Here is an 8463-nt window from a genome sequence, read left to right as displayed (position 1 = left end):
GCAGTTTGCAACCCTAATTCTGACCATGGGGGCTGAGAGCGAGCAGTTTGCAGCCCAGTCTGATTCAGACCCTGCGGGCTGGTATTGAGCAGTTTATAGCCCGGTCTGATTTTAACCCTGTGGGCTGAGATCGTGCAATTTGCAACCCTGATTCTGACCCTGCAGGCTAAGAACGAGCAGTTTGCAGCCTGGCCTGATTCTGATCATGTGGGCTGAGAGAGAGCGGTTTTCAGCCCAGTCTGATTCTGACCCCGCGGGCTGAGAACGAGCAGTTTGCAGCTTGGTCTGGTTCTGACCCAGCGGGCTGAGAGCAGGCAGTTTGCAGCCCGGTTTGATTCTGACCCTGCGGGCTGGGAGGGAGCGGTTTGCAGCCCGGTCTGATTCTGACCCTATGGGCTGGGAGCCAGCGGTTTGCAACCCTGATTCTGACCCTGTGGGCTGACATCAAGCAGTTTGCAGCCAGATTCTGACCCTGCGGGATGAGAGCGAGCATTTTGCATCCCGGTCTGATTCTGACCCTGCGGTCTGAGAGCGAGCATTTTGCAGCCTGGTCTGATTCAGACCCTGCGGGCTGGTATTGAGCAGTTTATAGCCCAGTCTGATTCTGACACTATGGGCTGAGATTGAGCAGTTTGCAGCCCGGTCTGAATCTGACCCTGCAGGCGAAGAACGAGCAGTTTGCAGCCTGGCCTGATTCTGACCCTGTGGGCTCAGAGAGAGCGGTTTGCAGCCCGGTCTGATTCTGACACTATGGGCTGAGATTGAGCAGTTTGCAGCCCGGTCTGAATCTGACCCTGCAGGCGAAGAACGAGCAGTTTGCAGCCTGGCCTGATTCTGACCCTGTGGGCTCAGAGAGAGCGGTTTGCAGCCCGGTCTGATTCTGACCCTGTGGGCTGAGATTGAGCAGTTTGCAGCCCGGTTTGATTCTGACCCTATGGGCTGAGAGCGAGCGGTTTGCAGCCCAGTCTGATTCTGACCCTGCAGTCTGACAGTGAGCAGTTTGCAGCCCAGTCTGATTCCGATCCTGCAGTCTGACAGCGAGCAGTTTGCAGCCCAGTCTGATTCTGACCCTGTGGGCTCAGAGCGAGCAGTTTGCAGCCCGGTCTGATTCAGACCCTGCGGGCTGGTATTGAGCAGTTTATAGCCCAGTCTGATTCTGACCCTGTGGGCTCAAGGCGAGCGGTTTGCAGCCCAGTCTGATTCTGACCCTGCGGGCTGGGAACGAGCGGTTTGCAGCCCGGTCTGATTCTGTCCATGTGGGCTCAAGGCGAGCGGTTTGCAGTCCGGTCTGATTCTGACCCTGTGGGCTCAGAGCGAGCGGTTTGCAGCCCGCTCTAATTCTGATCCTGTGGGCTGAGAGGGAGCGGTTTGCAGCTCGGTCTGATTCTGACACGGTGGGCTCACAGCAAGCAGTTTGCAGCCCGGTCCGTTTCTGACCCTGCGGGCTGAGATCGAGCGGTTTGCAGCCTGATCTGATTCTGACCCTGCGGGCTGGTATTGGACAGTTTGCAGCGCAGTCTGATTCTGAAGCTATGGGCTGAGATTGAGAGCTGTTTGCAGCCCGGTCTGAATCTGACCCTATGGGCTCAGAGTGAGTGGTTTGCAGCTCAGTCTGATTCTGACCCTGCGGGCTGGGAGCGAGCGGTTTGCAGCCCGGTCTGATTCTGACCCTGCGGGCTGGGAGGGAGCGGTTTGCAGCCCGCTCTGATTCTGACCCTGCGGGCTGGGACGAGCAGTTTCCAGCCCGCTCTGATTCTGACCCTGCGGGCTGGGAGCGAGCGGTTTGCAGCCCGGTCTGATTCTGACCCTGCGGGCTGGGAGGGAGCGGTTTGCAGCCCGCTCTGATTCTGACCCTGCGGGCTGGGACGAGCAGTTTCCAGCCCGCTCTGATTCTGACCCTGAGGGCTGGGAGGGAGCGGTTTGCAGCCCGGTCTGATTCTGACCCTGCGGGCTGGGAGGGAGCGGTTTGCAGCCCGGTCTGATTCTGACCCTGCGGGCTGGGAGGGAGCGGTTTCCAGCCCGCTCTGATTCTGACCCTGCGGGCTGGGAGGGAGCGGTTTGCAGCCCGGTCTGATTCTGACCCTGCGGGCTGGGAGGGAGCGGTTTCCAGCTCGGTCTGATTCTGACTCTGCGGGCTGGGAGGGAGCGGTTTGCAGCCCGGTCTGAATCTGACCCTGCGGGCTGGGACGAGCAGTTTCCAGCCCGCTCTGATTCTGACCCTGCGGGCTGGGAGGGAGCGGTTTGCAGCCCGGTCTGATTCTGACCCTGCGGGCTGGGAGGGAGCGGTTTGCAGCCCGCTCTGATTCTGACCCTGCGGGCTGGGAGGGAGCGGTTTCCAGCCCGGTCTGATTCTGACCCTGCGGGCTGGGAGGGAGCGGTTTGCAGCCCGCTCTGATTCTGACCCTGCGGGCTGGGAGGGAGCGGTTTCCAGCCCGCTCTGATTCTGACCCTGCGGGCTGGGAGGGAGCGGTTTCCAGCCCGGTCTGATTCTGACCCTGCGGGCTGGGAGGGAGCAGTTTCCAGCTCGGTCTGATTCTGACCCTGCGGGCTGGGAGGGAGCGGTTTGCAGCCCGGTCTGATTCTGACCCTGCGGGCTGGGACGAGCAGTTTCCAGCCCGCTCTGATTCTGACCCTGCGGGCTGGGAGGGAGCGGTTTGCAGCCCGCTCTGATTCTGACCCTGCGGGCTGGGAGGGAGCGGTTTGCAGCCCGGTCTGATTCTGACCCTGCGGGCTGGGAGGGAGCGGTTTCCAGCCCGCTCTGAATCTGACCCTGCGGGCTGGGAGGGAGCGGTTTCCAGCCCGGTCTGATTCTGACCCTGCGGGCTGAGATCGAGCGGTTTGCAGCCTGATCTGATTCTGACCCTATGGGCTCAGAGTGAGCAGTTTGCAGCCCGGTCTGATTCTGACCCTGCGGGCTGGTATTGGACAGTTTGCAGCGCAGTCTGATTCTGAAGCTATGGGCTGAGATTGAGAGCTGTTTGCAGCCCGGTCTGAATCTGACCCTATGGGCTCAGAGTGAGTGGTTTGCAGCTCAGTCTGATTCTGACCCTGCGGGCTGGGAGCGAGCGGTTTGCAGCCCGGTCTGATTCTGACCCTGCGGGCTGGGAGGGAGCGGTTTGCAGCCCGCTCTGATTCTGACCCTGCGGGCTGGGACGAGCAGTTTCCAGCCCGCTCTGATTCTGACCCTGAGGGCTGGGAGGGAGCGGTTTGCAGCCCGCTCTGATTCTGACCCAGCGGGCTGGGACGAGCAGTTTCCAGCCCGCTCTGATTCTGACCCTGAGGGCTGGGAGGGAGTGGTTTGCAGCCCGCTCTGATTCTGACCCAGCGGGCTGGTATTGAGCGGTTTGTAGCCTGGTCTGATTCTGATCCTGCGGGCTGGGATCGAGCAGTTTGCAGCTTGGTCTGATTCTGACCCAGTGGGCAGGTATTGAGCAGTTTGCAGCCCGGTCTGATTCTGACCCTATGGGCTGGGAGCGAGCGGTTTGCAACCCTGATTCTGACCCTGTGGGCTGACATCAAGCAGTTTGCAGCCAGATTCTGACCCTGCGGGATGAGAGCAAGCATTTTGCATCCCGGTCTGATTCAGACCCTGCGGGCTGGGATCGAGCAGTTTGCAGCTTGGTCTGATTCTGACCCAGCGGGCAGGTATTGAGCAGTTTGCAGCCCGGTCTGATTCTGACCCTGTGGGCTCAGAGCGAGCAGTTTGCAACCCTAATTCTGACCATGGGGGCTGAGAGCGAGCAGTTTGCAGCCCAGTCTGATTCAGACCCTGCGGGCTGGTATTGAGCAGTTTATAGCCCGGTCTGATTTTAACCCTGTGGGCTGAGATCGTGCAGTTTGCAACCCTGATTCTGACCCTGCAGGCTAAGAACGAGCAGTTTGCAGCCTGGCCTGATTCTGATCATGTGGGCTGAGAGAGAGCGGTTTTCAGCCCAGTCTGATTCTGACCCCGCGGGCTGAGAACGAGCAGTTTGCAGCTTGGTCTGGTTCTGACCCAGCGGGCTGAGAGCAGGCAGTTTGCAGCCCGGTTTGATTCTGACCCTGCGGGCTGGGAGGGAGCGGTTTGCAGCCCGGTCTGATTCTGACCCTATGGGCTGGGAGCCAGCGGTTTGCAACCCTGATTCTGACCCTGTGGGCTGACATCAAGCAGTTTGCAGCCAGATTCTGACCCTGCGGGATGAGAGCGAGCATTTTGCATCCCGGTCTGATTCTGACCCTGCGGTCTGAGAGCGAGCATTTTGCAGCCTGGTCTGATTCAGACCCTGCGGGCTGGTATTGAGCAGTTTATAGCCCAGTCTGATTCTGACACTATGGGCTGAGATTGAGCAGTTTGCAGCCCGGTCTGAATCTGACCCTGCAGGCGAAGAACGAGCAGTTTGCAGCCTGGCCTGATTCTGACCCTGTGGGCTCAGAGAGAGCGGTTTGCAGCCCGGTCTGATTCTGACCCTGTGGGCTGAGATTGAGCAGTTTGCAGCCCGGTTTGATTCTGACCCTATGGGCTGAGAGCGAGCGGTTTGCAGCCCAGTCTGATTCTGACCCTGCAGTCTGACAGTGAGCAGTTTGCAGCCCAGTCTGATTCCGATCCTGCAGTCTGACAGCGAGCAGTTTGCAGCCCAGTCTGATTCTGACCCTGTGGGCTCAGAGCGAGCAGTTTGCAGCCCGGTCTGATTCAGACCCTGCGGGCTGGTATTGAGCAGTTTATAGCCCAGTCTGATTCTGACCCTGTGGGCTCAAGGCGAGCGGTTTGCAGCCCAGTCTGATTCTGACCCTGCGGGCTGGGAACGAGCGGTTTGCAGCCCGGTCTGATTCTGTCCATGTGGGCTCAAGGCGAGCGGTTTGCAGTCCGGTCTGATTCTGACCCTGTGGGCTCAGAGCGAGCGGTTTGCAGCCCGCTCTAATTCTGATCCTGTGGGCTGAGAGGGAGCGGTTTGCAGCTCGGTCTGATTCTGACACGGTGGGCTCACAGCAAGCAGTTTGCAGCCCGGTCCGTTTCTGACCCTGCGGGCTGAGATCGAGCGGTTTGCAGCCTGATCTGATTCTGACCCTATGGGCTCAGAGTGAGCAGTTTGCAGCCCGGTCTGATTCTGACCCTGCGGGCTGGTATTGGACAGTTTGCAGCGCAGTCTGATTCTGAAGCTATGGGCTGAGATTGAGAGCTGTTTGCAGCCCGGTCTGAATCTGACCCTATGGGCTCAGAGTGAGTGGTTTGCAGCTCAGTCTGATTCTGACCCTGCGGGCTGGGAGCGAGCGGTTTGCAGCCCGGTCTGATTCTGACCCTGCGGGCTGGGAGGGAGCGGTTTGCAGCCCGCTCTGATTCTGACCCTGCGGGCTGGGACGAGCAGTTTCCAGCCCGCTCTGATTCTGACCCTGAGGGCTGGGAGGGAGTGGTTTGCAGCCCGGTCTGATTCTGACCCTGCGGGCTGGGAGGGAGCGGTTTCCAGCTCGGTCTGATTCTGACCCTGCGGGCTGGGAGGGAGCGGTTTGCAGCCCGGTCTGAATCTGACCCTGCGGGCTGGGACGAGCAGTTTCCAGCCCGCTCTGATTCTGACCCTGCGGGCTGGGAGGGAGCGGTTTGCAGCCCGGTCTGATTCTGACCCTGCGGGCTGGGAGGGAGCGGTTTCCAGCCCGGTCTGATTCTGACCCTGCGGGCTGGGAGGGAGCGGTTTCCAGCCCGCTCTGATTCTGACCCTGCGGGCTGGGAGGGAGCGGTTTCCAGCCCGGTCTGATTCTGACCCTGCGGGCTGGGAGGGAGCGGTTTGCAGCCCGCTCTGATTCTGACCCTGCGGGCTGGGAGGGAGCGGTTTGCAGCCCGCTCTGATTCTGACCCTGCGGGCTGGGAGGGAGCGGTTTCCAGCTCGGTCTGATTCTGACACTGCGGGCTGGGAGGGAGCGGTTTGCAGCCCGCTCTGATTCTGACCCTGCGGGCTGGGAGGGAGCGGTTTGCAGCCCGCTCTGAATCTGACCCTGCGGGCTGGGAGGGAGCGGTTTGCAGCCCGGTCTGAATCTGACCCTGCGGGCTGGGAGGGAGCGGTTTCCAGCCCGGTCTGATTCTGACCCTGCGGGCTGGGAGGGAGCGGTTTCCAGCTCGGTCTGATTCTGACCCTGCGGGCTGGGAGGGAGCGGTTTGCAGCCCGCTCTGATTCTGACCCTGCGGGCTGGGAGGGAGCGGTTTCCAGCTCGGTCTGATTCTGACTCTGCGGGCTGGGAGGGAGCGGTTTCCAGCCCGGTCTGATTCTGACCCTGCGGGCTGGGACGAGCAGTTTCCAGCCCGCTCTGATTCTGACCCTGCGGGCTGGGAGGGAGCGGTTTGCAGCCCGCTCTGATTCTGACCCTGCGGGCTGGGAGGGAGCGGTTTGCAGCCCGGTCTGATTCTGACCCTGCGGGCTGGGAGGGAGCGGTTTCCAGCCCGCTCTGAATCTGACCCTGCGGGCTGGGAGGGAGCGGTTTCCAGCCCGGTCTGATTCTGACCCTGCGGGCTGAGATCGAGCGGTTTGCAGCCTGATCTGATTCTGACCCTATGGGCTCAGAGTGAGCAGTTTGCAGCCCGGTCTGATTCTGACCCTGCGGGCTGGTATTGGACAGTTTGCAGCGCAGTCTGATTCTGAAGCTATGGGCAGAGATTGAGAGCTGTTTGCAGCCCGGTCTGAATCTGACCCTATGGGCTCAGAGTGAGTGGTTTGCAGCTCAGTCTGATTCTGACCCTGCGGGCTGGGAGCGAGCGGTTTGCAGCCCGGTCTGATTCTGACCCTGCGGGCTGGGAGGGAGCGGTTTGCAGCCCGCTCTGATTCTGACCCTGCGGGCTGGGACGAGCAGTTTCCAGCCCGCTCTGATTCTGACCCTGAGGGCTGGGAGGGAGCGGTTTGCAGCCCGCTCTGATTCTGACCCTGCGGGCTGGGAGGGAGCGGTTTGCAGCCCGCTCTGATTCTGACCCTGCGGGCTGGGAGGGAGCGGTTTGCAGCCCGCTCTGATTCTGACCCTGCGGGCTGGGAGGGAGCGGTTTCCAGCTCGGTCTGATTCTGACCCTGCGGGCTGGGAGGGAGCGGTTTCCAGCTCGGTCTGATTCTGACCCTGCGGGCTGGGAGGGAGCGGTTTGCAGCCCGGTCTGAATCTGACCCTGCGGGCTGGGACGAGCAGTTTCCAGCCCGCTCTGATTCTGACCCTGCGGGCTGGGAGGGAGCGGTTTGCAGCCCGGTCTGATTCTGACCCTGCGGGCTGGGAGGGAGCGGTTTGCAGCCCGGTCTGATTCTGACCCTGCGGGCTGGAACGAGCAGTTTCCAGCCCGCTCTGATTCTGACCCTGCGGGCTGGGAGGGAGCGGTTTCCAGCCCGCTCTGATTCTGACCCTGCGGGCTGGGAGGGAGCGGTTTCCAGCCCGCTCTGATTCTGACCCTGCGGGCTGGGAGGGAGCGGTTTGCAGCCCGCTCTGATTCTGACCCTGCGGGCTGGGAGGGAGCGGTTTCCAGCCCGGTCTGATTCTGACCCTGCGGGCTGGGAGGGAGCGGTTTCCAGCCCGCTCTGATTCTGACCCTGCGGGCTGGGAGGGAGCAGTTTCCAGCCCGCTCTGATTCTGACCCTGCGGGCTGGGAGGGAGCAGTTTGCAGCTCGGTCTGATTCTGACCCTGCGGGCTGGGAGGGAGCAGTTTCCAGCCCGCTCTGATTCTGACCCTGCGGGCTGGGAGGGAGCAGTTTCCAGCCCGGTCTGATTCTGACCCTGCGGGCTGGGAGGGAGCAGTTTCCAGCCCGCTCTGATTCTGACCCTGCGGGCTGGGAGGGAGCAGTTTCCAGCCCGCTCTGATTCTGACCCTGCGGGCTGGGAGGGAGCGGTTTGCAGCCCGGTCTGATTCTGACCCTGCGGGCTGGGAGGGAGCGGTTTCCAGCCCGCTCTGATTCTGACCCTGCGGGCTGGGAGGGAGCGGTTTCCAGCCCGCTCTGATTCTGACCCTGCGGGCTGGGAGGGAGCGGTTTCCAGCCCGGTCTGATTCTGACCCTGCGGGCTGGGAGGGAGCGGTTTCCAGCCCGCTCTGATTCTGACCCTGCGGGCTGGGAGGGAGCGGTTTCCAGCCCGCTCTGATTCTGACCCTGCGGGCTGAGATCGAGCGGTTTGCAGCCTGATCTTATTCTGACCCTATGGGCTCAGAGTGAGCAGTTTGCAGCCCGGTCTGATTCTGACCCTGCGGGCTGGTATTGGACAGTTTGCAGCGCAGTCTGATTCTGAAGCTATGGGCTGAGATTGAGAGCTGTTTGCAGCCCGGTCTGAATCTGACCCTATGGGCTCAGAGTGAGTGGTTTGCAGCTCAGTCTGATTCTGACCCTGCGGGCTGGGAGCGAGCGGTTTGCAGCCCGGTCTGATTCTGACCCTGCGGGCTGGGAGGGAGCGGTTTGCAGCCCGCTCTGATTCTGACCCTGCGGGCTGGGAGGGAGCGGTTTCCAGCTCGGTCTGATTCTGACACTGCGGGCTGGGAGG

This window comes from Heptranchias perlo, chromosome 14 (genome assembly GCF_035084215.1).
Source record: "Heptranchias perlo isolate sHepPer1 chromosome 14, sHepPer1.hap1, whole genome shotgun sequence".
Taxonomy (NCBI): Eukaryota; Metazoa; Chordata; class Chondrichthyes; order Hexanchiformes; family Hexanchidae; genus Heptranchias; species Heptranchias perlo.
The sequence above is the reverse complement of the archived record's forward strand: the minus strand, read 5'-3'. Positions refer to the sequence as shown.